Source organism: Pseudorca crassidens, chromosome 3, assembly GCF_039906515.1.
Source record: "Pseudorca crassidens isolate mPseCra1 chromosome 3, mPseCra1.hap1, whole genome shotgun sequence".
NCBI classification, from domain to species: domain Eukaryota; kingdom Metazoa; phylum Chordata; class Mammalia; order Artiodactyla; family Delphinidae; genus Pseudorca; species Pseudorca crassidens.
In genome coordinates, this window is record NC_090298.1 from 175,862,008 (window position 1) to 175,888,888 (window position 26,881).

Genomic DNA, 26,881 nt, shown 5'->3' on the forward strand with positions numbered 1-26,881 from the left:
ACGAGGTTCTTGTAAACAGAGGCGTCCCAATGTTTGGGGTGGCTGTGTCTTTTTGATTTTAATTTCCCTAAGCTATAGGACCATAAGTGGAAGTGCCCTAGGCTCTGTTGCTTTGTTTTTTAGATGTTTCAGGAAACACCATACACTTCTCCCGAGTGTCTGTTGGCAATTTACATCCCGCCCATCAGCATAACAAGGCTCCCAGTTCTCCATGGCCTGTCCTGCCTTTCTGGATTTTACACTTTTTTCAGATGGCCCTTTTGACCGGGGGGAAGTGAGACTTCATTGTAGTGCAGATTTCCTTTGCAAGCTTGCTTGGTTGGCCAAAAAGGGCGTATGCGTTTTTTCCTGAATATATTCAGGAAAAAACGCATACGCCCTTTTTGGCCAAGTGCATCATTGTGGACGTTCTGCCTCTTTTCCTATGCTTTCAATGCAATTCCAGTCTACCTCCTGAAATCGGTTTCCTGCAATTCTGCCCCGCTTTCAAGTCCTCTTGGCAGCCTTACTTCAGTATATTTTTGGACGATAGCTGTCATTTATAACTCTGCAGGTTTGTGAATTACAGTGCCCCTGAGCTCCTTTCTTCAACTCGCTTTCTTTTGAGCTGGCCGCAACACCGCAGGATGGCTTCAGGCCCTAATCTGGTTCCGGCACGGCACGCTGAGCCTTTGGTTAATTCCTCTTCCTGGTGGGAAATGAGAGTTAAATTTGCCCGTCCAGACACCTCCAGCTAGTCTCTCATTGGTTCTCGCTATTCCTGTTCATCTTCCGCAGAAATTGCAAACTGGGCCAAACAGGAGGTTAAAGGGACTGACTCTCCAAGTCGGGAGGGTGTTAGTAAAGCGTCTGGAATGTTGCACCCGAGTACCAGGGTACGAAAACTGAGACATATTTGAACACGTCTCCCGATCACATGGTTGATCATACTCTAGGTTCCACATGCATGTTTTAGCTGAAGGAAGAATACCTTAAACCTGGGTAGTTGAAACCCGTGGAATGGGTACCATGCAGTATGACTTCAAAGGGTCTTCATTTGCTCACCGAACCTCTCCAATCCTATCACTGCTGCGTTTATGCCCCTGTACACATGCTTGATTCTCTTTCGGAGACATAGCAATCCATAGGTTTTAAGATACTTACTAGTCAGGTACATTCTTAGGCATTTAATATGCGGTGTTGAGTCCATTTCGTTGAGCAAGGAGTAGCTCTTGTCTATTCCATATTTGGCTTAAGGAACTTTATCTGTGCTCATTTCAATCTCTGGTTTTATGCAGCACCCCAACTCACCTTTACCCTTAAGCAAGCATAAGTTGGTTTTCTAAATTTGAGACCCTGTTCTGTTCTGTAATTCAGTTCCTGTGTAGCCAAGTTTACATTCCGTGTATTACTGATATCTTATGATGTTTCTTTTTCTGTGTGACTTATTTCAGTTAGAATCATCATACCTGAATCCACTCATTGTGCTGCTAAGGGCCTGATGACATAGATTTCATTGCTGAGTGATATTGCTTTGTAAGTAAATACCACAACTTCTTTATCCATTTTTCACTTTCTGCGATGTTGAACTTGTACTGTAAACGAGGTTCTTGTAAACAGAGGCGTCCCAAACTTTGAGGTGGCTGTGTCTTTTTGATTTTAATTTCCCTAAGCTATAGGACCATAAGTGGAAGTGCCCTAGGCTCTGTTGCTTTGTTTTTTAGATGTTTCAGGAAACACCATACACTTCTCCCGAGTGTCTGTTGGCAATTTACATCCCGCCCATCAGCATAACAAGGCTCCCAGTTCTCCATGGCCTGTCCTGCCTTTCTGGATTTTACACTTTTTTCAGATGGCCCTTTTGACCGGGGGGAAGTGAGACTTCATTGTAGTGCAGATTTCCTCTGCAAGCTTGCTTGGTTGGCCAAAAAGGGCGTATGCGTTTTTTCCTGAATATATTCAGGAAAAAACGCATACGCCCTTTTTGGCCAAGTGCATCATTGTGGACGTTCTGCCTCTTTTCCTATGCTTTCAATGCAATTCCAGTCTACCTCCTGAAATCGGTTTCCTGCAATTCTGCCCCGCTTTCAAGTCCTCTTGGCAGCCTTACTTCAGTATATTTTTGGACGATAGCTGTCATTTATAACTCTGCAGGTTTGTGAATTACAGTGCCCCTGAGCTCCTTTCTTCAACTCGCTTTCTTTTGAGCTGGCCGCAACACCGCAGGATGGCTTCAGGCCCTAATCTGGTTCCGGCACGGCACGCTGAGCCTTTGGTTAATTCCTCTTCCTGGTGGGAAATGAGAGTTAAATTTGCCCGTCCAGACACCTCCAGCTAGTCTCTCATTGGTTCTCGCTATTCCTGTTCATCTTCCGCAGAAATTGCAAACTGGGCCAAACAGGAGGTTAAAGGGACTGACTCTCCAAGTCGGGAGGGTGTTAGTAAAGCGTCTGGAATGTTGCACCCGAGTACCAGGGTACAAAAACTGAGACATATTTGAACACGTCTCCCGATCACATGGTTGATCATACTCTAGGTTCCACATGCATGTTTTAGCTGAAGGAAGAATACCTTAAACCTGGGTAGTTGAAACCCGTGGAATGGGTACCATGCAGTATGACTTCAAAGGGTCTTCATTTGCTCACCGAACCTCTCCAATCCTATCACTGCTGCGTTTATGCCCCTGTACACATGCTTGATTCTCTTTCGGAGACATAGCAATCCATAGGTTTTAAGATACTTACTAGTCAGGTACATTCTTAGGCATTTAATATGCGGTGTTGAGTCCATTTCGTTGAGCAAGGAGTAGCTCTTGTCTATTCCATATTTGGCTTAAGGAACTTTATCTGTGCTCATTTCAATCTCTGGTTTTATGCAGCACCCCAACTCACCTTTACCCTTAAGCAAGCATAAGTTGGTTTTCTAAATTTGAGACCCTGTTCTGTTCTGTAATTCAGTTCCTGTGTAGCCAAGTTTACATTCCGTGTATTACTGATATCTTATGATGTTTCTTTTTCTGTGTGACTTATTTCAGTTAGAATCATCATACCTGAATCCACTCATTGTGCTGCTAAGGGCCTGATGACATAGATTTCATTGCTGAGTGATATTGCTTTGTAAGTAAATACCACAACTTCTTTATCCATTTTTCACTTTCTGCGATGTTGAACTTGTACTGTAAACGAGGTTCTTGTAAACAGAGGCGTCCCAAACTTTGAGGTGGCTGTGTCTTTTTGATTTTAATTTCCCTAAGCTATAGGACCATAAGTGGAAGTGCCCTAGGCTCTGTTGCTTTGTTTTTTAGATGTTTCAGGAAACACCATACACTTCTCCCGAGTGTCTGTTGGCAATTTACATCCCGCCCATCAGCATAACAAGGCTCCCAGTTCTCCATGGCCTGTCCTGCCTTTCTGGATTTTACACTTTTTTCAGATGGCCCTTTTGACCGGGGGGAAGTGAGACTTCATTGTAGTGCAGATTTCCTTTGCAAGCTTGCTTGGTTGGCCAAAAAGGGCGTATGCGTTTTTTCCTGAATATATTCAGGAAAAAACGCATACGCCCTTTTTGGCCAAGTGCATCATTGTGGACGTTCTGCCTCTTTTCCTATGCTTTCAATGCAATTCCAGTCTACCTCCTGAAATCGGTTTCCTGCAATTCTGCCCCGCTTTCAAGTCCTCTTGGCAGCCTTACTTCAGTATATTTTTGGACGATAGCTGTCATTTATAACTCTGCAGGTTTGTGAATTACAGTGCCCCTGAGCTCCTTTCTTCAACTCGCTTTCTTTTGAGCTGGCCGCAACACCGCAGGATGGCTTCAGGCCCTAATCTGGTTCCGGCACGGCACGCTGAGCCTTTGGTTAATTCCTCTTCCTGGTGGGAAATGAGAGTTAAATTTGCCCGTCCAGACACCTCCAGCTAGTCTCTCATTGGTTCTCGCTATTCCTGTTCATCTTCCGCAGAAATTGCAAACTGGGCCAAACAGGAGGTTAAAGGGACTGACTCTCCAAGTCGGGAGGGTGTTAGTAAAGCGTCTGGAATGTTGCACCCGAGTACCAGGGTACGAAAACTGAGACATATTTGAACACGTCTCCCGATCACATGGTTGATCATACTCTAGGTTCCACATGCATGTTTTAGCTGAAGGAAGAATACCTTAAACCTGGGTAGTTGAAACCCGTGGAATGGGTACCATGCAATATGACTTCAAAGGGTCTTCATTTGCTCACCGAACCTCTCCAATCCTATCACTGCTGCGTTTATGCCCCTGTACACATGCTTGATTCTCTTTCGGAGACATAGCAATCCATAGGTTTTAAGATACTTACTAGTCAGGTACATTCTTAGGCATTTAATATGCGGTGTTGAGTCCATTTCGTTGAGCAAGAGGTAGCTCTTGTCTATTCCATATTTGGCTTAAGGAACTTTATCTGTGCTCATTTCAATCTCTGGTTTTATGCAGCACCCCAACTCACCTTTACCCTTAAGAAAGCATAAGTTGGTTTTCTAAATTTGAGACCCTGTTCTGTTCTGTAATTCAGTTCCTGTGTAGCCAAGTTTACATTCCGTGTATTACTGATATCTTATGATGTTTCTTTTTCTGTGTGACTTATTTCAGTTAGAATCATCATACCTGAATCCACTCATTGTGCTGCTAAGGGCCTGATGACATAGATTTCATTGCTGAGTGATATTGCTTTGTAAGTAAATACCACAACTTCTTTATCCATTTTTCACTTTCTGCGATGTTGAACTTGTACTGTAAACGAGGTTCTTGTAAACAGAGGCGTCGCAAACTTTGGGGTGGCTGTGTCTTTTTGATTTTAATTTCCCTAAGCTATAGGACCATAAGTGGAAGTGCCCTAGGCTCTGTTGCTTTGTTTTTTAGATGTTTCAGGAAACACCATACACTTCTCCCGAGTGTCTGTTGGCAATTTACATCCCGCCCATCAGCATAACAAGGCTCCCAGTTCTCCATGACCTGTCCTGCCTTTCTGGATTTTACACTTTTTTCAGATGGCCCTTTTGACCGGGGGGAAGTGAGACTTCATTGTAGTGCAGATTTCCTTTGCAAGCTTGCTTGGTTGGCCAAAAAGGGCGTATGCGTTTTTTCCTGAATATATTCAGGAAAAAACGCATACGCCCTTTTTGGTCAAGTGCATCATTGTGGACGTTCTGCCTCTTTTCCTATGCTTTCAATGCAATTCCAGTCTACCTCCTGAAATCGGTTTCCTGCAATTCTGCCCCGCTTTCAAGTCCTCTTGGAAACCTTACTTCAGTATATTTTTGGACGATAGCTGTCATTTATAACTCTGCAGGTTTGTGAATTACAGTGCCCCTGAGCTCCTTTCTTCAACTCGCTTTCTTGTGAGCTGGCTGCAACACCGCAGGATGGCTTCAGGCCCTAATCTGGTTCCGGCACGGCACGCTGAGCCTTTGGTTAATTCCTCTTCCTGGTGGGAAATGAGAGTTAAATTTGCCCGTCCAGACACCTCCAGCTAGTCTCTCATTGGTTCTCGCTATTCCTGTTCATCTTCCACAGAAATTGCAAACTGGGCCAAACAGGAGGTTAAAGGGACTGACTCTCCAAGTCAGGAGGGTGTTAGTAAAGCGTCTGGAATGTTGCACCCGAGTACCAGGGTACGAAAACTGAGTCATATTTGAACACGTCTCCCGATCACATGGTTGATCATACTCTGTGTTCCACATGCATGTTTTAGCTGAAGGAAGAATACCTTAAACCTGGGTAGTTGAAACCCGTGGAATGGGTACCATGCAGTATGACTTCAAAGGGTCTTCATTTGCTCACCGAACCTCTCCAATCCTATCACTGCTGCGTTTATGCCCCTGTACACATGCTTGATTCTCTTTCGGAGACATAGCAATCCATAGGTTTTAAGATACTTACTAGTCAGGTACATTCTTAGGCATTTAATATGCGGTGTTGAGTCCATTTCGTTGAGCAAGAGGTAGCTCTTGTCTATTCCATATTTGGCTTAAGGAACTTTATCTGTGCTCATTTCAATCTCTGGTTTTATGCAGCACCCCAACTCACCTTTACCCTTAAGAAAACATAAGTTGGTTTTCTAAATTTGAGACCCTGTTCTGTTCTGTAATTCAGTTCCTGTGTAGCCAAGTTTACATTCCGTGTATTACTGATATCTTATGATGTTTCTTTTTCTGTGTGACTTATTTCAGTTAGAATCATCATACCTGAATCCACTCATTGTGCTGCTAAGGGCCTGATGACATAGATTTCATTGCTGAGTGATATTGCTTTGTAAGTAAATACCACAACTTCTTTATCCATTTTTCACTTTCTGCAATGTTGAACTTGTACTGTAAACGAGGTTCTTGTAAACAGAGGCGTCCCAAACTTTGGGGTGGCTGTGTCTTTTTGATTTTAATTTCCCTAAGCTATAGGACCATAAGTGGAAGTGCCCTAGGCTCTGTTGCTTTGTTTTTTAGATGTTTCAGGAAACACCATACACTTCTCCCGAGTGTCTGTTGGCAATTTACATCCCGCCCATCAGCATAACAAGGCTCCCAGTTCTCCATGGCCTGTCCTGCCTTTCTGGATTTTACACTTTTTTCAGATGGCCCTTTTGACCGGGGGGAAGTGAGACTTCATTGTAGTGCAGATTTCCTTTGCAAGCTTGCTTGGTTGGCCAAAAAGGGCGTATGCGTTTTTTCCTGAATATATTCAGGAAAAAACGCATACGCCCTTTTTGGCCAAGTGCATCATTGTGGACGTTCTGCCTCTTTTCCTATGCTTTCAATGCAATTCCAGTCTACCTCCTGAAATCGGTTTCCTGCAATTCTGCCCCGCTTTCAAGTCCTCTTGGCAGCCTTACTTCAGTATATTTTTGGACGATAGCTGTCATTTATAACTCTGCAGGTTTGTGAATTACAGTGCCCCTGAGCTCCTTTCTTCAACTCGCTTTCTTTTGAGCTGGCCGCAAGACCGCAGGATGGCTTCAGGCCCTAATCTGGTTCCGGCACGGCACGCTGAGCCTTTGGTTAATTCCTCTTCCTGGTGGGAAATGAGAGTTAAATTTGCCCGTCCAGACACCTCCAGCTAGTCTCTCATTGGTTCTCGCTATTCCTGTTCATCTTCCGCAGAAATTGCAAACTGGGCCAAACAGGAGGTTAAAGGGACTGACTCTCCAAGTCGGGAGGGTGTTAGTAAAGCGTCTGGAATGTTGCACCCGAGTACCAGGGTACGAAAACTGAGACATATTTGAACACGTCTCCCGATCACATGGTTGATCATACTCTAGGTTCCACATGCATGTTTTAGCTGAAGGAAGAATACCTTAAACCTGGGTAGTTGAAACCCGTGGAATGGGTACCATGCAATATGACTTCAAAGGGTCTTCATTTGCTCACCGAACCTCTCCAATCCTATCACTGCTGCGTTTATGCCCCTGTACACATGCTTGATTCTCTTTCGGAGACATAGCAATCCATAGGTTTTAAGATACTTACTAGTCAGGTACATTCTTAGGCGTTTAATATGCGGTGTTGAGTCCATTTCGTTGAGCAAGGAGTAGCTCTTGTCTATTCCATATTTGGCTTAAGGAACTTTATCTGTGCTCATTTCAATCTCTGGTTTTATGCAGCACCCCAACTCACCTTTCCCCTTAAGCAAGCATAAGTTGGTTTTCTAAATTTGAGACCCTGTTCTGTTCTGTAATTCAGTTCCTGTGTAGCCAAGTTTACATTCCGTGTATTACTGATATCTTATGATGTTTCTTTTTCTGTGTGACTTATTTCAGTTAGAATCATCATACCTGAATCCACTCATTGTGCTGCTAAGGGCCTGATGACATAGATTTCATTGCTGAGTGATATTGCTTTGTAAGTAAATACCACAACTTCTTTATCCATTTTTCACTTTCTGCGATGTTGAACTTGTACTGTAAACGAGGTTCTTGTAAACAGAGGCGTCCCAAACTTTGGGGTGGCTGTGTCTTTTTGATTTTAATTTCCCTAAGCTATAGGACCATAAGTGGAAGTGCCCTAGGCTCTGTTGCTTTGTTTTTTAGATGTTTCAGGAAACACCATACACTTCTCCCGAGTGTCTGTTGGCAATTTACATCCCGCCCATCAGCATAACAAGGCTCCCAGTTCTCCATGGCCTGTCCTGTCTTTCTGGATTTTACACTTTTTTCAGATGGCCCTTTTGACCGGGGGGAAGTGAGACTTCATTGTAGTGCAGATTTCCTCTGCAAGCTTGCTTGGTTGGCCAAAAAGGGCGTATGCGTTTTTTCCTGAATATATTCAGGAAAAAACGCATACGCCCTTTTTGGCCAAGTGCATCATTGTGGACGTTCTGCCTCTTTTCCTATGCTTTCAATGCAATTCCAGTCTACCTCCTGAAATCGGTTTCCTGCAATTCTGCCCCGCTTTCAAGTCCTCTTGGCAGCCTTACTTCAGTATATTTTTGGACGATAGCTGTCATTTATAACTCTGCAGGTTTGTGAATTACAGTGCCCCTGAGCTCCTTTCTTCAACTCGCTTTCTTGTGAGCTGGCCGCAACACCGCAGGATGGCTTCAGGCCCTAATCTGGTTCCGGCACGGCACGCTGAGCCTTTGGTTAATTCCTCTTCCTGGTGGGAAATGAGAGTTAAATTTGCCCGTCCAGACACCTCCAGCTAGTCTCTCATTGGTTCTCGCTATTCCTGTTCATCTTCCGCAGAAATTGCAAACTGGGCCAAACAGGAGGTTAAAGGGACTGACTCTCCAAGTCGGGAGGGTGTTAGTAAAGCGTCTGGAATGTTGCACCCGAGTACCAGGGTACGAAAACTGAGACGTATTTGAACACGTCTCCCGATCACATGGTTGATCATACTCTAGGTTCCACATGCATGTTTTAGCTGAAGGAAGAATACCTTAAACCTGGGTAGTTGAAACCCGTGGAATGGGTACCATGCAATATGACTTCAAAGGGTCTTCATTTGCTCACCGAACCTCTCCAATCCTATCACTGCTGCGTTTATGCCCCTGTACACATGCTTGATTCTCTTTCAGAGACATAGCAATCCATAGGTTTTAAGATACTTACTAGTCAGGTACATTCTTAGGCGTTTAATATGCGGTGTTGAGTCCATTTCGTTGAGCAAGGAGTAGCTCTTGTCTATTCCATATTTGGCTTAAGGAACTTTATCTGTGCTCATTTCAATCTCTGGTTTTATGCAGCACCCCAACTCACCTTTCCCCTTAAGCAAGCATAAGTTGGTTTTCTAAATTTGAGACCCTGTTCTGTTCTGTAATTCAGTTCCTGTGTAGCCAAGTTTACATTCCGTGTATTACTGATATCTTATGATGTTTCTTTTTCTGTGTGACTTATTTCAGTTAGAATCATCATACCTGAATCCACTCATTGTGCTGCTAAGGGCCTGATGACATAGATTTCATTGCTGAGTGATATTGCTTTGTAAGTAAATACCACAACTTCTTTATCCATTTTTCACTTTCTGCGATGTTGAACTTGTACTGTAAACGAGGTTCTTGTAAACAGAGGCGTCCCAAACTTTGGGGTGGCTGTGTCTTTTTTATTTTAATTTCCCTAAGCTATAGGACCATAAGTGGAAGTGCCCTAGGCTCTGTTGCTTTGTTTTTTAGATGTTTCAGGAAACACCATACACTTCTCCCGAGTGTCTGTTGGCAATTTACATCCCGCCCATCAGCATAACAAGGCTCCCAGTTCTCCATGGCCTGTCCTGCCTTTCTGGATTTTACACTTTTTTCAGATGGCCCTTTTGACCGGGGGGAAGTGAGACTTCATTGTAGTGCAGATTTCCTCTGCAAGCTTGCTTGGTTGGCCAAAAAGGGCGTATGCGTTTTTTCCTGAATATATTCAGGAAAAAACGCATACGCCCTTTTTGGCCAAGTGCATCATTGTGGACGTTCTGCCTCTTTTCCTATGCTTTCAATGCAATTCCAGTCTACCTCCTGAAATCGGTTTCCTGCAATTCTGCCCCGCTTTCAAGTCCTCTTGGCAGCCTTACTTCAGTATATTTTTGGACGATAGCTGTCATTTATAACTCTGCAGGTTTGTGAATTACAGTGCCCCTGAGCTCCTTTCTTCAACTCGCTTTCTTGTGAGCTGGCCGCAACACCGCAGGATGGCTTCAGGCCCTAATCTGGTTCCGGCACGGCACGCTGAGCCTTTGGTTAATTCCTCTTCCTGGTGGGAAATGAGAGTTAAATTTGCCCGTCCAGACACCTCCAGCTAGTCTCTCATTGGTTCTCGCTATTCCTGTTCATCTTCCGCAGAAATTGCAAACTGGGCCAAACAGGAGGTTAAAGGGACTGACTCTCCAAGTCGGGAGGGTGTTAGTAAAGCGTCTGGAATGTTGCACCCGAGTACCAGGGTACGAAAACTGAGACATATTTGAACACGTCTCCCGATCACATGGTTGATCATACTCTAGGTTCCACATGCATGTTTTAGCTGAAGGAAGAATACCTTAAACCTGGGTAGTTGAAACCCGTGGAATGGGTACCATGCAATATGACTTCAAAGGGTCTTCATTTGCTCACCGAACCTCTCCAATCCTATCACTGCTGCGTTTATGCCCCTGTACACATGCTTGATTCTCTTTCAGAGACATAGCAATCCATAGGTTTTAAGATACTTACTAGTCAGGTACATTCTTAGGCATTTAATATGCGGTGTTGAGTCCATTTCGTTGAGCAAGAGGTAGCTCTTGTCTATTCCATATTTGGCTTAAGGAACTTTATCTGTGCTCATTTCAATCTCTGGTTTTATGCAGCACCCCAACTCACCTTTACCCTTAAGAAAACATAAGTTGGTTTTCTAAATTTGAGACCCTGTTCTGTTCTGTAATTCAGTTCCTGTGTAGCCAAGTTTACATTCCGTGTATTACTGATATCTTATGATGTTTCTTTTTCTGTGTGACTTATTTCAGTTAGAATCATCATACCTGAATCCACTCATTGTGCTGCTAAGGGCCTGATGACATAGATTTCATTGCTGAGTGATATTGCTTTGTAAGTAAATACCACAACTTCTTTATCCATTTTTCACTTTCTGCAATGTTGAACTTGTACTGTAAACGAGGTTCTTGTAAACAGAGGCGTCCCAAACTTTGGGGTGGCTGTGTCTTTTTGATTTTCATTTCCCTAACCTATAGGACCATAAGTGGAAGTGCCCTAGGCTCTGTTGCTTTGTTTTTTAGATGTTTCAGGAAACACCATACACTTCTCCCGAGTGTCTGTTGGCAATTTACATCCCGCCCATCAGCATAACAAGGCTCCCAGTTCTCCATGGCCTGTCCTGCCTTTCTGGATTTTACACTTTTTTCAGATGGCCCTTTTGACCGGGGGGAAGTGAGACTTCATTGTAGTGCAGATTTCCTTTGCAAGCTTGCTTGGTTGGCCAAAAAGGGCGTATGCGTTTTTTCCTGAATATATTCAGGAAAAAACGCATACGCCCTTTTTGGCCAAGTGCATCATTGTGGACGTTCTGCCTCTTTTCCTATGCTTTCAATGCAATTCCAGTCTACCTCCTGAAATCGGTTTCCTGCAATTCTGCCCCGCTTTCAAGTCCTCTTGGCAGCCTTACTTCAGTATATTTTTGGACGATAGCTGTCATTTATAACTCTGCAGGTTTGTGAATTACAGTGCCCCTGAGCTCCTTTCTTCAACTCGCTTTCTTGTGAGCTGGCCGCAACACCGCAGGATGGCTTCAGGCCCTAATCTGGTTCCGGCACGGCACGCTGAGCCTTTGGTTAATTCCTCTTCCTGGTGGGAAATGAGAGTTAAATTTGCCCGTCCAGACACCTCCAGCTAGTCTCTCATTGGTTCTCGCTATTCCTGTTCATCTTCCGCAGAAATTGCAAACTGGGCCAAACAGGAGGTTAAAGGGACTGACTCTCCAAGTCGGGAGGGTGTTAGTAAAGCGTCTGGAATGTTGCACCCGAGTACCAGGGTACGAAAACTGAGACATATTTGAACACGTCTCCCGATCACATGGTTGATCATACTCTAGGTTCCACATGCATGTTTTAGCTGAAGGAAGAATACCTTAAACCTGGGTAGTTGAAACCCGTGGAATGGGTACCATGCAATATGACTTCAAAGGGTCTTCATTTGCTCACCGAACCTCTCCAATCCTATCACTGCTGCGTTTATGCCCCTGTACACATGCTTGATTCTCTTTCAGAGACATAGCAATCCATAGGTTTTAAGATACTTACTAGTCAGGTACATTCTTAGGCGTTTAATATGCGGTGTTGAGTCCATTTCGTTGAGCAAGGAGTAGCTCTTGTCTATTCCATATTTGGCTTAAGGAACTTTATCTGTGCTCATTTCAATCTCTGGTTTTATGCAGCACCCCAACTCACCTTTCCCCTTAAGCAAGCATAAGTTGGTTTTCTAAATTTGAGACCCTGTTCTGTTCTGTAATTCAGTTCCTGTGTAGCCAAGTTTACATTCCGTGTATTACTGATATCTTATGATGTTTCTTTTTCTGTGTGACTTATTTCAGTTAGAATCATCATACCTGAATCCACTCATTGTGCTGCTAAGGGCCTGATGACATAGATTTCATTGCTGAGTGATATTGCCTTGTAAGTAAATACCACAACTTCTTTATCCATTTTTCACTTTCTGCGATGTTGAACTTGTACTGTAAACGAGGTTCTTGTAAACAGAGGCGTCCCAAACTTTGGGGTGGCTGTGTCTTTTTGATTTTAATTTCCCTAAGCTATAGGACCATAAGTGGAAGTGCCCTAGGCTCTGTTGCTTTGTTTTTTAGATGTTTCAGGAAACACCATACACTTCTCCCGAGTGTCTGTTGGCAATTTACATCCCGCCCATCAGCATAACAAGGCTCCCAGTTCTCCATGGCCTGTCCTGTCTTTCTGGATTTTACACTTTTTTCAGATGGCCCTTTTGACCGGGGGGAAGTGAGACTTCATTGTAGTGCAGATTTCCTCTGCAAGCTTGCTTGGTTGGCCAAAAAGGGCGTATGCGTTTTTTCCTGAATATATTCAGGAAAAAACGCATACGCCCTTTTTGGCCAAGTGCATCATTGTGGACGTTCTGCCTCTTTTCCTATGCTTTCAATGCAATTCCAGTCTACCTCCTGAAATCGGTTTCCTGCAATTCTGCCCCGCTTTCAAGTCCTCTTGGCAGCCTTACTTCAGTATATTTTTGGACGATAGCTGTCATTTATAACTCTGCAGGTTTGTGAATTACAGTGCCCCTGAGCTCCTTTCTTCAACTCGCTTTCTTGTGAGCTGGCCGCAACACCGCAGGATGGCTTCAGGCCCTAATCTGGTTCCGGCACGGCACGCTGAGCCTTTGGTTAATTCCTCTTCCTGGTGGGAAATGAGAGTTAAATTTGCCCGTCCAGACACCTCCAGCTAGTCTCTCATTGGTTCTCGCTATTCCTGTTCATCTTCCGCAGAAATTGCAAACTGGGCCAAACAGGAGGTTAAAGGGACTGACTCTCCAAGTCGGGAGGGTGTTAGTAAAGCGTCTGGAATGTTGCACCCGAGTACCAGGGTACGAAAACTGAGACGTATTTGAACACGTCTCCCGATCACATGGTTGATCATACTCTAGGTTCCACATGCATGTTTTAGCTGAAGGAAGAATACCTTAAACCTGGGTAGTTGAAACCCGTGGAATGGGTACCATGCAATATGACTTCAAAGGGTCTTCATTTGCTCACCGAACCTCTCCAATCCTATCACTGCTGCGTTTATGCCCCTGTACACATGCTTGATTCTCTTTCAGAGACATAGCAATCCATAGGTTTTAAGATACTTACTAGTCAGGTACATTCTTAGGCGTTTAATATGCGGTGTTGAGTCCATTTCGTTGAGCAAGGAGTAGCTCTTGTCTATTCCATATTTGGCTTAAGGAACTTTATCTGTGCTCATTTCAATCTCTGGTTTTATGCAGCACCCCAACTCACCTTTCCCCTTAAGCAAGCATAAGTTGGTTTTCTAAATTTGAGACCCTGTTCTGTTCTGTAATTCAGTTCCTGTGTAGCCAAGTTTACATTCCGTGTATTACTGATATCTTATGATGTTTCTTTTTCTGTGTGACTTATTTCAGTTAGAATCATCATACCTGAATCCACTCATTGTGCTGCTAAGGGCCTGATGACATAGATTTCATTGCTGAGTGATATTGCTTTGTAAGTAAATACCACAACTTCTTTATCCATTTTTCACTTTCTGCGATGTTGAACTTGTACTGTAAACGAGGTTCTTGTAAACAGAGGCGTCCCAAACTTTGGGGTGGCTGTGTCTTTTTTATTTTAATTTCCCTAAGCTATAGGACCATAAGTGGAAGTGCCCTAGGCTCTGTTGCTTTGTTTTTTAGATGTTTCAGGAAACACCATACACTTCTCCCGAGTGTCTGTTGGCAATTTACATCCCGCCCATCAGCATAACAAGGCTCCCAGTTCTCCATGGCCTGTCCTGCCTTTCTGGATTTTACACTTTTTTCAGATGGCCCTTTTGACCGGGGGGAAGTGAGACTTCATTGTAGTGCAGATTTCCTCTGCAAGCTTGCTTGGTTGGCCAAAAAGGGCGTATGCGTTTTTTCCTGAATATATTCAGGAAAAAACGCATACGCCCTTTTTGGCCAAGTGCATCATTGTGGACGTTCTGCCTCTTTTCCTATGCTTTCAATGCAATTCCAGTCTACCTCCTGAAATCGGTTTCCTGCAATTCTGCCCCGCTTTCAAGTCCTCTTGGCAGCCTTACTTCAGTATATTTTTGGACGATAGCTGTCATTTATAACTCTGCAGGTTTGTGAATTACAGTGCCCCTGAGCTCCTTTCTTCAACTCGCTTTCTTGTGAGCTGGCCGCAACACCGCAGGATGGCTTCAGGCCCTAATCTGGTTCCGGCACGGCACGCTGAGCCTTTGGTTAATTCCTCTTCCTGGTGGGAAATGAGAGTTAAATTTGCCCGTCCAGACACCTCCAGCTAGTCTCTCATTGGTTCTCGCTATTCCTGTTCATCTTCCGCAGAAATTGCAAACTGGGCCAAACAGGAGGTTAAAGGGACTGACTCTCCAAGTCGGGAGGGTGTTAGTAAAGCGTCTGGAATGTTGCACCCGAGTACCAGGGTACGAAAACTGAGACGTATTTGAACACGTCTCCCGATCACATGGTTGATCATACTCTAGGTTCCACATGCATGTTTTAGCTGAAGGAAGAATACCTTAAACCTGGGTAGTTGAAACCCGTGGAATGGGTACCATGCAATATGACTTCAAAGGGTCTTCATTTGCTCACCGAACCTCTCCAATCCTATCACTGCTGCGTTTATGCCCCTGTACACATGCTTGATTCTCTTTCAGAGACATAGCAATCCATAGGTTTTAAGATACTTACTAGTCAGGTACATTCTTAGGCGTTTAATATGCGGTGTTGAGTCCATTTCGTTGAGCAAGGAGTAGCTCTTGTCTATTCCATATTTGGCTTAAGGAACTTTATCTGTGCTCATTTCAATCTCTGGTTTTATGCAGCACCCCAACTCACCTTTCCCCTTAAGCAAGCATAAGTTGGTTTTCTAAATTTGAGACCCTGTTCTGTTCTGTAATTCAGTTCCTGTGTAGCCAAGTTTACATTCCGTGTATTACTGATATCTTATGATGTTTCTTTTTCTGTGTGACTTATTTCAGTTAGAATCATCATACCTGAATCCACTCATTGTGCTGCTAAGGGCCTGATGACATAGATTTCATTGCTGAGTGATATTGCTTTGTAAGTAAATACCACAACTTCTTTATCCATTTTTCACTTTCTGCGATGTTGAACTTGTACTGTAAACGAGGTTCTTGTAAACAGAGGCGTCCCAAACTTTGGGGTGGCTGTGTCTTTTTGATTTTAATTTCCCTAAGCTATAGGACCATAAGTGGAAGTGCCCTAGGCTCTGTTGCTTTGTTTTTTAGATGTTTCAGGAAACACCATACACTTCTCCCGAGTGTCTGTTGGCAATTTACATCCCGCCCATCAGCATAACAAGGCTCCCAGTTCTCCATGGCCTGTCCTGCCTTTCTGGATTTTACACTTTTTTCAGATGGCCCTTTTGACCGGGGGGAAGTGAGACTTCATTGTAGTGCAGATTTCCTTTGCAAGCTTGCTTGGTTGGCCAAAAAGGGCGTATGCGTTTTTTCCTGAATATATTCAGGAAAAAACGCATACGCCCTTTTTGGCCAAGTGCATCATTGTGGACGTTCTGCCTCTTTTCCTATGCTTTCAATGCAATTCCAGTCTACCTCCTGAAATCGGTTTCCTGCAATTCTGCCCCGCTTTCAAGTCCTCTTGGCAGCCTTACTTCAGTATATTTTTGGACGATAGCTGTCATTTATAACTCTGCAGGTTTGTGAATTACAGTGCCCCTGAGCTCCTTTCTTCAACTCGCTTTCTTTTGAGCTGGCCGCAACACCGCAGGATGGCTTCAGGCCCTAATCTGGTTCCGGCACGGCACGCTGAGCCTTTGGTTAATTCCTCTTCCTGGTGGGAAATGAGAGTTAAATTTGCCCGTCCAGACACCTCCAGCTAGTCTCTCATTGGTTCTCGCTATTCCTGTTCATCTTCCGCAGAAATTGCAAACTGGGCCAAACAGGAGGTTAAAGGGACTGACTCTCCAAGTCGGGAGGGTGTTAGTAAAGCGTCTGGAATGTTGCACCCGAGTACCAGGGTACGAAAACTGAGACGTATTTGAACACGTCTCCCGATCACATGGTTGATCATACTCTAGGTTCCACATGCATGTTTTAGCTGAAGGAAGAATACCTTAAACCTGGGTAGTTGAAACCCGTGGAATGGGTACCATGCAATATGACTTCAAAGGGTCTTCATTTGCTCACCGAACCTCTCCAATCCTATCACTGCTGCGTTTATGCCCTGTACACATGCTTGATTCTCTTTCGGAGACATAGCAATCCATAGGTTTTAAGATACTTACTAGTCAGGTACATTCTTAGGCGTTTAATATGGGGTGTTGAGTCCATTTCGTTGAGCAAGGAGTAGCTCTTGTCTATTCCATATTTGGCTTAAGGAACTTTATCTGTGCTCATTTCAATCTCTGGTTTTATGCAGCACCCCAACTCACCTTTACCCTTAAGCAAGCATAAGTTGGTTTTCTAAATTTGAGACCCTGTTCTGTTCTGTAATTCAGTTCCTGTGTAGCCAAGTTTACATTCCGTGTATTACTGATATCTTATGATGTTTCTTTTTCTGTGTGACTTATTTCAGTTAGAATCATCATACCTGAATCCACTCATTGTGCGGCTAAGGGCCTGATGACATAGATTTCATTGCTGAGTGATATTGCTTTGTAAGTAAATACCACAACTTCTTTATCCATTTTTCACTTTCTGCGATGTTGAACTTGTACTGTAAACGAGGTTCTTGTAAACAGAGGCGTCCCAAACTTTGGGGTGGCTGTGTCTTTTTGATTTTAATTTCCCTAAGCTATAGGACCATAAGTGGAAGTGCCCTAGGCTCTGTTGCTTTGTTTTTTAGATGTTTCAGGAAACACCATACACTTCTCCCGAGTGTCTGTTGGCAATTTACATCCCGCCCATCAGCATAACAAGGCTCCCAGTTCTCCATGGCCTGTCCTGCCTTTCTGGATTTTACACTTTTTTCAGATGGCCCTTTTGACCGGGGGGAAGTGAGACTTCATTGTAGTGCAGATTTCCTCTGCAAGCTTGCTTGGTTGGCCAAAAAGGGCGTATGCGTTTTTTCCTGAATATATTCAGGAAAAAACGCATACGCCCTTTTTGGCCAAGTGCATCATTGTGGACGTTCTGCCTCTTTTCCTATGCTTTCAATGCAATTCCAGTCTACCTCCTGAAATCGGTTTCCTGCAATTCTGCCCCGCTTTCAAGTCCTCTTGGCAGCCTTACTTCAGTATATTTTTGGACGATAGCTGTCATTTATAACTCTGCAGGTTTGTGAATTACAGTGCCCCTGAGCTCCTTTCTTCAACTCGCTTTCTTTTGAGCTGGCCGCAACACCGCAGGATGGCTTCAGGCCCTAATCTGGTTCCGGCACGGCACGCTGAGCCTTTGGTTAATTCCTCTTCCTGGTGGGAAATGAGAGTTAAATTTGCCCGTCCAGACACCTCCAGCTAGTCTCTCATTGGTTCTCGCTATTCCTGTTCATCTTCCGCAGAAATTGCAAACTGGGCCAAACAGGAGGTTAAAGGGACTGACTCTCCAAGTCGGGAGGGTGTTAGTAAAGCGTCTGGAATGTTGCACCCGAGTACCAGGGTACGAAAACTGAGACATATTTGAACACGTCTCCCGATCACATGGTTGATCATACTCTAGGTTCCACATGCATGTTTTAGCTGAAGGAAGAATACCTTAAACCTGGGTAGTTGAAACCCGTGGAATGGGTACCATGCAATATGACTTCAAAGGGTCTTCATTTGCTCACCGAACCTCTCCAATCCTATCACTGCTGCGTTTATGCCCTGTACACATGCTTGATTCTCTTTCGGAGACATAGCAATCCATAGGTTTTAAGATACTTACTAGTCAGGTACATTCTTAGGCGTTTAATATGGGGTGTTGAGTCCATTTCGTTGAGCAAGGAGTAGCTCTTGTCTATTCCATATTTGGCTTAAGGAACTTTATCTGTGCTCATTTCAATCTCTGGTTTTATGCAGCACCCCAACTCACCTTTACCCTTAAGCAAGCATAAGTTGGTTTTCTAAATTTGAGACCCTGTTCTGTTCTGTAATTCAGTTCCTGTGTAGCCAAGTTTACATTCCGTGTATTACTGATATCTTATGATGTTTCTTTTTCTGTGTGACTTATTTCAGTTAGAATCATCATACCTGAATCCACTCATTGTGCGGCTAAGGGCCTGATGACATAGATTTCATTGCTGAGTGATATTGCTTTGTAAGTAAATACCACAACTTCTTTATCCATTTTTCACTTTCTGCGATGTTGAACTTGTACTGTAAACGAGGTTCTTGTAAACAGAGGCGTCCCAAACTTTGGGGTGGCTGTGTCTTTTTGATTTTAATTTCCCTAAGCTATAGGACCATAAGTGGAAGTGCCCTAGGCTCTGTTGCTTTGTTTTTTAGATGTTTCAGGAAACACCATACACTTCTCCCGAGTGTCTGTTGGCAATTTACATCCCGCCCATCAGCATAACAAGGCTCCCAGTTCTCCATGGCCTGTCCTGCCTTTCTGGATTTTACACTTTTTTCAGATGGCCCTTTTGACCGGGGGGAAGTGAGACTTCATTGTAGTGCAGATTTCCTCTGCAAGCTTGCTTGGTTGGCCAAAAAGGGCGTATGCGTTTTTTCCTGAATATATTCAGGAAAAAACGCATACGCCCTTTTTGGCCAAGTGCATCATTGTGGACGTTCTGCCTCTTTTCCTATGCTTTCAATGCAATTCCAGTCTACCTCCTGAAATCGGTTTCCTGCAATTCTGCCCCGCTTTCAAGTCCTCTTGGCAGCCTTACTTCAGTATATTTTTGGACGATAGCTGTCATTTATAACTCTGCAGGTTTGTGAATTACAGTGCCCCTGAGCTCCTTTCTTCAACTCGCTTTCTTTTGAGCTGGCCGCAACACCGCAGGATGGCTTCAGGCCCTAATCTGGTTCCGGCACGGCACGCTGAGCCTTTGGTTAATTCCTCTTCCTGGTGGGAAATGAGAGTTAAATTTGCCCGTCCAGACACCTCCAGCTAGTCTCTCATTGGTTCTCGCTATTCCTGTTCATCTTCCGCAGAAATTGCAAACTGGGCCAAACAGGAGGTTAAAGGGACTGACTCTCCAAGTCGGGAGGGTGTTAGTAAAGCGTCTGGAATGTTGCACCCGAGTACCAGGGTACGAAAACTGAGACATATTTGAACACGTCTCCCGATCACATGGTTGATCATACTCTAGGTTCCACATGCATGTTTTAGCTGAAGGAAGAATACCTTAAACCTGGGTAGTTGAAACCCGTGGAATGGGTCCCATGCAATATGACTTCAAAGGGTCTTCATTTGCTCACCGAACCTCTCCAATCCTATCACTGCTGCGTTTATGCCCCTGTACACATGCTTGATTCTCTTTCGGAGACATAGCAATCCATAGGTTTTAAGATACTTACTAGTCAGGTACATTCTTAGGCGTTTAATATGCGGTGTTGAGTCCATTTCGTTGGGCAAGGAGTAGCTCTTGTCTATTCCATATTTGGCTTAAGGAACTTTATCTGTGTTCATTTCAATCTCTGGTTTTATGCAGCACCCCAACTCACCTTTACCCTTAAGCAAGCATAAGTTGGTTTTCTAAATTTGAGACCCTGTTCTGTTCTGTAATTCAGTTCCTGTGTAGCCAAGTTTACATTCCGTGTATTACTGATATCTTATGATGTTTCTTTTTCTGTGTGACTTATTTCAGTTAGAATCATCATACCTGAATCCACTCATTGTGCTGCTAAGGGCCTGATGACATAGATTTCATTGCTGAGTGATATTGCTTTGTAAGTAAATACCACAACTTCTTTATCCATTTTTCACTTTCTGCGATGTTGAACTTGTACTGTAAACAAGGTTCTTGTAAACAGAGGCGTCCCAAACTTTGGGGTGGCTGTGTCTTTTTGATTTTAATTTCCCTAAGCTATAGGACCATAAGTGGAAGTGCCCTAGGCTCTGTTGCTTTGTTTTTTAGATGTTTCAGGAAACACCATACACTTCTCCCGAGTGTCTGTTGGCAATTTACATCCCGCCCATCAGCATAACAAGGCTCCCAGTTCTCCATGGCCTGTCCTGCCTTTCTGGATTTTACACTTTTTTCAGATGGCCCTTTTGACCGGGGGGAAGTGAGACTTCATTGTAGTGCAGATTTCCTTTGCAAGCTTGCTTGGTTGGCCAAAAAGGGCGTATGCGTTTTTTCCTGAATATATTCAGGAAAAAACGCATACGCCCTTTTTGGCCAAGTGCATCATTGTGGACGTTCTGCCTCTTTTCCTATGCTTTCAATGCAATTCCAGTCTACCTCCTGAAATCGGTTTCCTGCAATTCTGCCCCGCTTTCAAGTCCTCTTGGCAGCCTTACTTCAGTATATTTTTGGACGATAGCTGTCATTTATAACTCTGCAGGTTTGTGAATTACAGTGCCCCTGAGCTCCTTTCTTCAACTCGCTTTCTTTTGAGCTGGCCGCAACACCGCAGGATGGCTTCAGGCCCTAATCTGGTTCCGGCACGGCACGCTGAGCCTTTGGTTAATTCCTCTTCCTGGTGGGAAATGAGAGTTAAATTTGCCCGTCCAGACACCTCCAGCTAGTCTCTCATTGGTTCTCGCTATTCCTGTTCATCTTCCGCAGAAATTGCAAACTGGGCCAAACAGGAGGTTAAAGGGACTGACTCTCCAAGTCGGGAGGGTGTTAGTAAAGCGTCTGGAATGTTGCACCCGAGTACCAGGGTACGAAAACTGAGACATATTTGAACACGTCTCCCGATCACATGGTTGATCATACTCTAGGTTCCACATGCATGTTTTAGCTGAAGGAAGAATACCTTAAACCTGGGTAGTTGAAACCCGTGGAATGGGTACCATGCAATATGACTTCAAAGGGTCTTCATTTGCTCACCGAACCTCTCCAATCCTATCACTGCTGCGTTTATGCCCCTGTACACATGCTTGATTCTCTTTCGGAGACATAGCAATCCATAGGTTTTAAGATACTTACTAGTCAGGTACATTCTTAGGCGTTTAATATGCGGTGTTGAGTCCATTTCGTTGAGCAAGGAGTAGCTCTTGTCTATTCCATATTTGGCTTAAGGAACTTTATCTGTGCTCATTTCAATCTCTGGTTTTATGCAGCACCCCAACTCACCTTTCCCCTTAAGCAAGCATAAGTTGGTTTTCTAAATTTGAGACCCTGTTCTGTTCTGTAATTCAGTTCCTGTGTAGCCAAGTTTACATTCCGTGTATTACTGATATCTTATGATGTTTCTTTTTCTGTGTGACTTATTTCAGTTAGAATCATCATACCTGAATCCACTCATTGTGCTGCTAAGGGCCTGATGACATAGATTTCATTGCTGAGTGATATTGCTTTGTAAGTAAATACCACAACTTCTTTATCCATTTTTCACTTTCTGCGATGTTGAACTTGTACTGTAAACGAGGTTCTTGTAAACAGAGGCGTCCCAATGTTTGGGGTGGCTGTGTCTTTTTGATTTTAATTTCCCTAAGCTATAGGACCATAAGTGGAAGTGCCCTAGGCTCTGTTGCTTTGTTTTTTAGATGTTTCAGGAAACACCATACACTTCTCCCGAGTGTCTGTTGGCAATTTACATCCCGCCCATCAGCATAACAAGGCTCCCAGTTCTCCATGGCCTGTCCTGCCTTTCTGGATTTTACACTTTTTTCAGATGGCCCTTTTGACCGGGGGGAAGTGAGACTTCATTGTAGTGCAGATTTCCTTTGCAAGCTTGCTTGGTTGGCCAAAAAGGGCGTATGCGTTTTTTCCTGAATATATTCAGGAAAAAACGCATACGCCCTTTTTGGCCAAGTGCATCATTGTGGACGTTCTGCCTCTTTTCCTATGCTTTCAATGCAATTCCAGTCTACCTCCTGAAATCGGTTTCCTGCAATTCTGCCCCGCTTTCAAGTCCTCTTGGCAGCCTTACTTCAGTATATTTTTGGACGATAGCTGTCATTTATAACTCTGCAGGTTTGTGAATTACAGTGCCCCTGAGCTCCTTTCTTCAACTCGCTTTCTTTTGAGCTGGCCGCAACACCGCAGGATGGCTTCAGGCCCTAATCTGGTTCCGGCACGGCACGCTGAGCCTTTGGTTAATTCCTCTTCCTGGTGGGAAATGAGAGTTAAATTTGCCCGTCCAGACACCTCCAGCTAGTCTCTCATTGGTTCTCGCTATTCCTGTTCATCTTCCGCAGAAATTGCAAACTGGGCCAAACAGGAGGTTAAAGGGACTGACTCTCCAAGTCGGGAGGGTGTTAGTAAAGCGTCTGGAATGTTGCACCCGAGTACCAGGGTACGAAAACTGAGACATATTTGAACACGTCTCCCGATCACATGGTTGATCATACTCTAGGTTCCACATGCATGTTTTAGCTGAAGGAAGAATACCTTAAACCTGGGTAGTTGAAACCCGTGGAATGGGTACCATGCAATATGACTTCAAAGGGTCTTCATTTGCTCACCGAACCTCTCCAATCCTATCACTGCTGCGTTTATGCCCCTGTACACATGCTTGATTCTCTTTCGGAGACATAGCAATCCATAGGTTTTAAGATACTTACTAGTCAGGTACATTCTTAGGCGTTTAATATGCGGTGTTGAGTCCATTTCGTTGAGCAAGGAGTAGCTCTTGTCTATTCCATATTTGGCTTAAGGAACTTTATCTGTGCTCATTTCAATCTCTGGTTTTATGCAGCACCCCAACTCACCTTTACCCTTAAGAAAGCATAAGTTGGTTTTCTAAATTTGAGACCCTGTTCTGTTCTGTAATTCAGTTCCTGTGTAGCCAAGTTTACATTCCGTGTATTACTGATATCTTATGATGTTTCTTTTTCTGTGTGACTTATTTCAGTTTGAATCATCATACCTGAATCCACTCATTGTGCTGCTAAGGGCCTGATGACATAGATTTCATTGCTGAGTGATATTGCTTTGTAAGTAAATACCACAACTTCTTTATCCATTTTTCACTTTCTGCGATGTTGAACTTGTACTGTAAACGAGGTTCTTGTAAACAGAGGCGTCCCAAACTTTGGGGTGGCTGTGTCTTTTTGATTTTAATTTCCCTAAGCTATAGGACCATAAGTGGAAGTGCCCTAGGCTCTGTTGCTTTGTTTTTTAGATGTTTCAGGAAACACCATACACTTCTCCCGAGTGTCTGTTGGCAATTTACATCCCGCCCATCAGCATAACAAGGCTCCCAGTTCTCCATGGCCTGTCCTGCCTTTCTGGATTTTACACTTTTTTCAGATGGCCCTTTTGACCGGGGGGAAGTGAGACTTCATTGTAGTGCAGATTTCCTTTGCAAGCTTGCTTGGTTGGCCAAAAAGGGCGTATGCGTTTTTTCCTGAATATATTCAGGAAAAAACGCATACGCCCTTTTTGGCCAAGTGCATCATTGTGGACGTTCTGCCTCTTTTCCTATGCTTTCAATGCAATTCCAGTCTGCCTCCTGAAATCGGTTTCCTGCAATTCTGCCCCGCTTTCAAGTCCTCTTGGCAGCCTTACTTCAGTATATTTTTGGACGATAGCTGTCATTTATAACTCTGCAGGTTTGTGAATTACAGTGCCCCTGAGCTCCTTTCTTCAACTCGCTTTCTTTTGAGCTGGCCGCAACACCGCAGGATGGCTTCAGGCCCTAATCTGGTTCCGGCACGGCACACTGAGCCTTTGGTTAATTCCTCTTCCTGGTGGGAAATGAGAGTTAAATTTGCCCGTCCAGACACCTCCAGCTAGTCTCTCATTGGTTCTCGCTATTCCTGTTCATCTTCCGCAGAAATTGCAAACTGGGCCAAACAGGAGGTTAAAGGGACTGACTCTCCAAGTCGGGAGGGTGTTAGTAAAGCGTCTGGAATGTTGCACCCGAGTACCAGGGTACGAAAACTGAGACATATTTGAACACGTCTCCCGATCACATGGTTGATCATACTCTAGGTTCCACATGCATGTTTTAGCTGAAGGAAGAATACCTTAAACCTGGGTAGTTGAAACCCGTGGAATGGGTCCCATGCAATATGACTTCAAAGGGTCTTCATTTGCTCACCGAACCTCTCCAATCCTATCACTGCTGCGTTTATGCCCCTGTACGCATGCTTGATTCTCTTTCGGAGACATAGCAATCCATAGGTTTTAAGATACTTACTAGTCAGGTACATTCTTAGGCATTTAATATGCGGTGTTGAGTCCATTTCGTTGAGCAAGGAGTAGCTCTTGTCTATTCCATATTTGGCTTAAGGAACTTTATCTGTGCTCATTTCAATCTCTGGTTTTATGCAGCACCCCAACTCACCTTTCCCCTTAAGCAAGCATAAGTTGGTTTTCTAAATTTGAGACCCTGTTCTGTTCTGTAATTCAGTTCCTGTGTAGCCAAGTTTACATTCCGTGTATTACTGATATCTTATGATGTTTCTTTTTCTGTGTGACTTATTTCAGTTAGAATCATCATACCTGAATCCACTCATTGTGCTGCTAAGGGCCTGATGACATAGATTTCATTGCTGAGTGATATTGCTTTGTAAGTAAATACCACAACTTCTTTATCCATTTTTCACTTTCTGCGATGTTGAACTTGTACTGTAAACGAGGTTCTTGTAAACAGAGGCGTCCCAATGTTTGGGGTGGCTGTGTCTTTTTGATTTTAATTTCCCTAAGCTATAGGACCATAAGTGGAAGTGCCCTAGGCTCTGTTGCTTTGTTTTTTAGATGTTTCAGGAAACACCATACACTTCTCCCTAGTGTCTGTTGGCAATTTACATCCCGCCCATCAGCATAACAAGGCTCCCAGTTCTCCATGGCCTGTCCTGCCTTTCTGGATTTTACACTTTTTTCAGATGGCCCTTTTGACCGGGGGGAAGTGAGACTTCATTGTAGTGCAGATTTCCTTTGCAAGCTTGCTTGGTTGGCCAAAAAGGGCGTATGCGTTTTTTCCTGAATATATTCAGGAAAAAACGCATACGCCCTTTTTGGCCAAGTGCATCATTGTGGACGTTCTGCCTCTTTTCCTATGCTTTCAATGCAATTCCAGTCTACCTCCTGAAATCGGTTTCCTGCAATTCTGCCCCGCTTTCAAGTCCTCTTGGCAGCCTTACTTCAGTATATTTTTGGACGATAGCTGTCATTTATAACTCTGCAGGTTTGTGAATTACAGTGCCCCTGAGCTCCTTTCTTCAACTCGCTTTCTTTTGAGCTGGCCGCAACACCGCAGGATGGCTTCAGGCCCTAATCTGGTTCCGGCACGGCACGCTGAGCCTTTGGTTAATTCCTCTTCCTGGTGGGAAATGAGAGTTAAATTTGCCCGTCCAGACACCTCCAGCTAGTCTCTCATTGGTTCTCGCTATTCCTGTTCATCTTCCGCAGAAATTGCAAACTGGGCCAAACAGGAGGTTAAAGGGACTGACTCTCCAAGTCGGGAGGGTGTTAGTAAAGCGTCTGGAATGTTGCACCCGAGTACCAGGGTACGAAAACTGAGACATATTTGAACACGTCTCCCGATCACATGGTTGATCAGACTCTAGGTTCCACATGCATGTTTTAGCTGAAGGAAGAATACCTTAAACCTGGGTAGTTGAAACCCGTGGAATGGGTACCATGCAATATGACTTCAAAGGGTCTTCATTTGCTCACCGAACCTCTCCAATCCTATCACTGCTGCGTTTATGCCCCTGTACGCATGCTTGATTCTCTTTCGGAGACATAGCAATCCATAGGTTTTAAGATACTTACTAGTCAGGTACATTCTTAGGCATTTAATATGCGGTGTTGAGTCCATTTCGTTGAGCAAGGAGTAGCTCTTGTCTATTCCATATTTGGCTTAAGGAACTTTATCTGTGCTCATTTCAATCTCTGGTTTTATGCAGCACCCCAACTCACCTTTCCCCTTAAGCAAGCATAAGTTGGTTTTCTAAATTTGAGACCCTGTTCTGTTCTGTAATTCAGTTCCTGTGTAGCCAAGTTTACATTCCGTGTATTACTGATATCTTATGATGTTTCTTTTTCTGTGTGACTTATTTCAGTTAGAATCATCATACCTGAATCCACTCATTGTGCTGCTAAGGGCCTGATGACATAGATTTCATTGCTGAGTGATATTGCTTTGTAAGTAAATACCACAACTTCTTTATCCATTTTTCACTTTCTGCGATGTTGAACTTGTACTGTAAACGAGGTTCTTGTAAACAGAGGC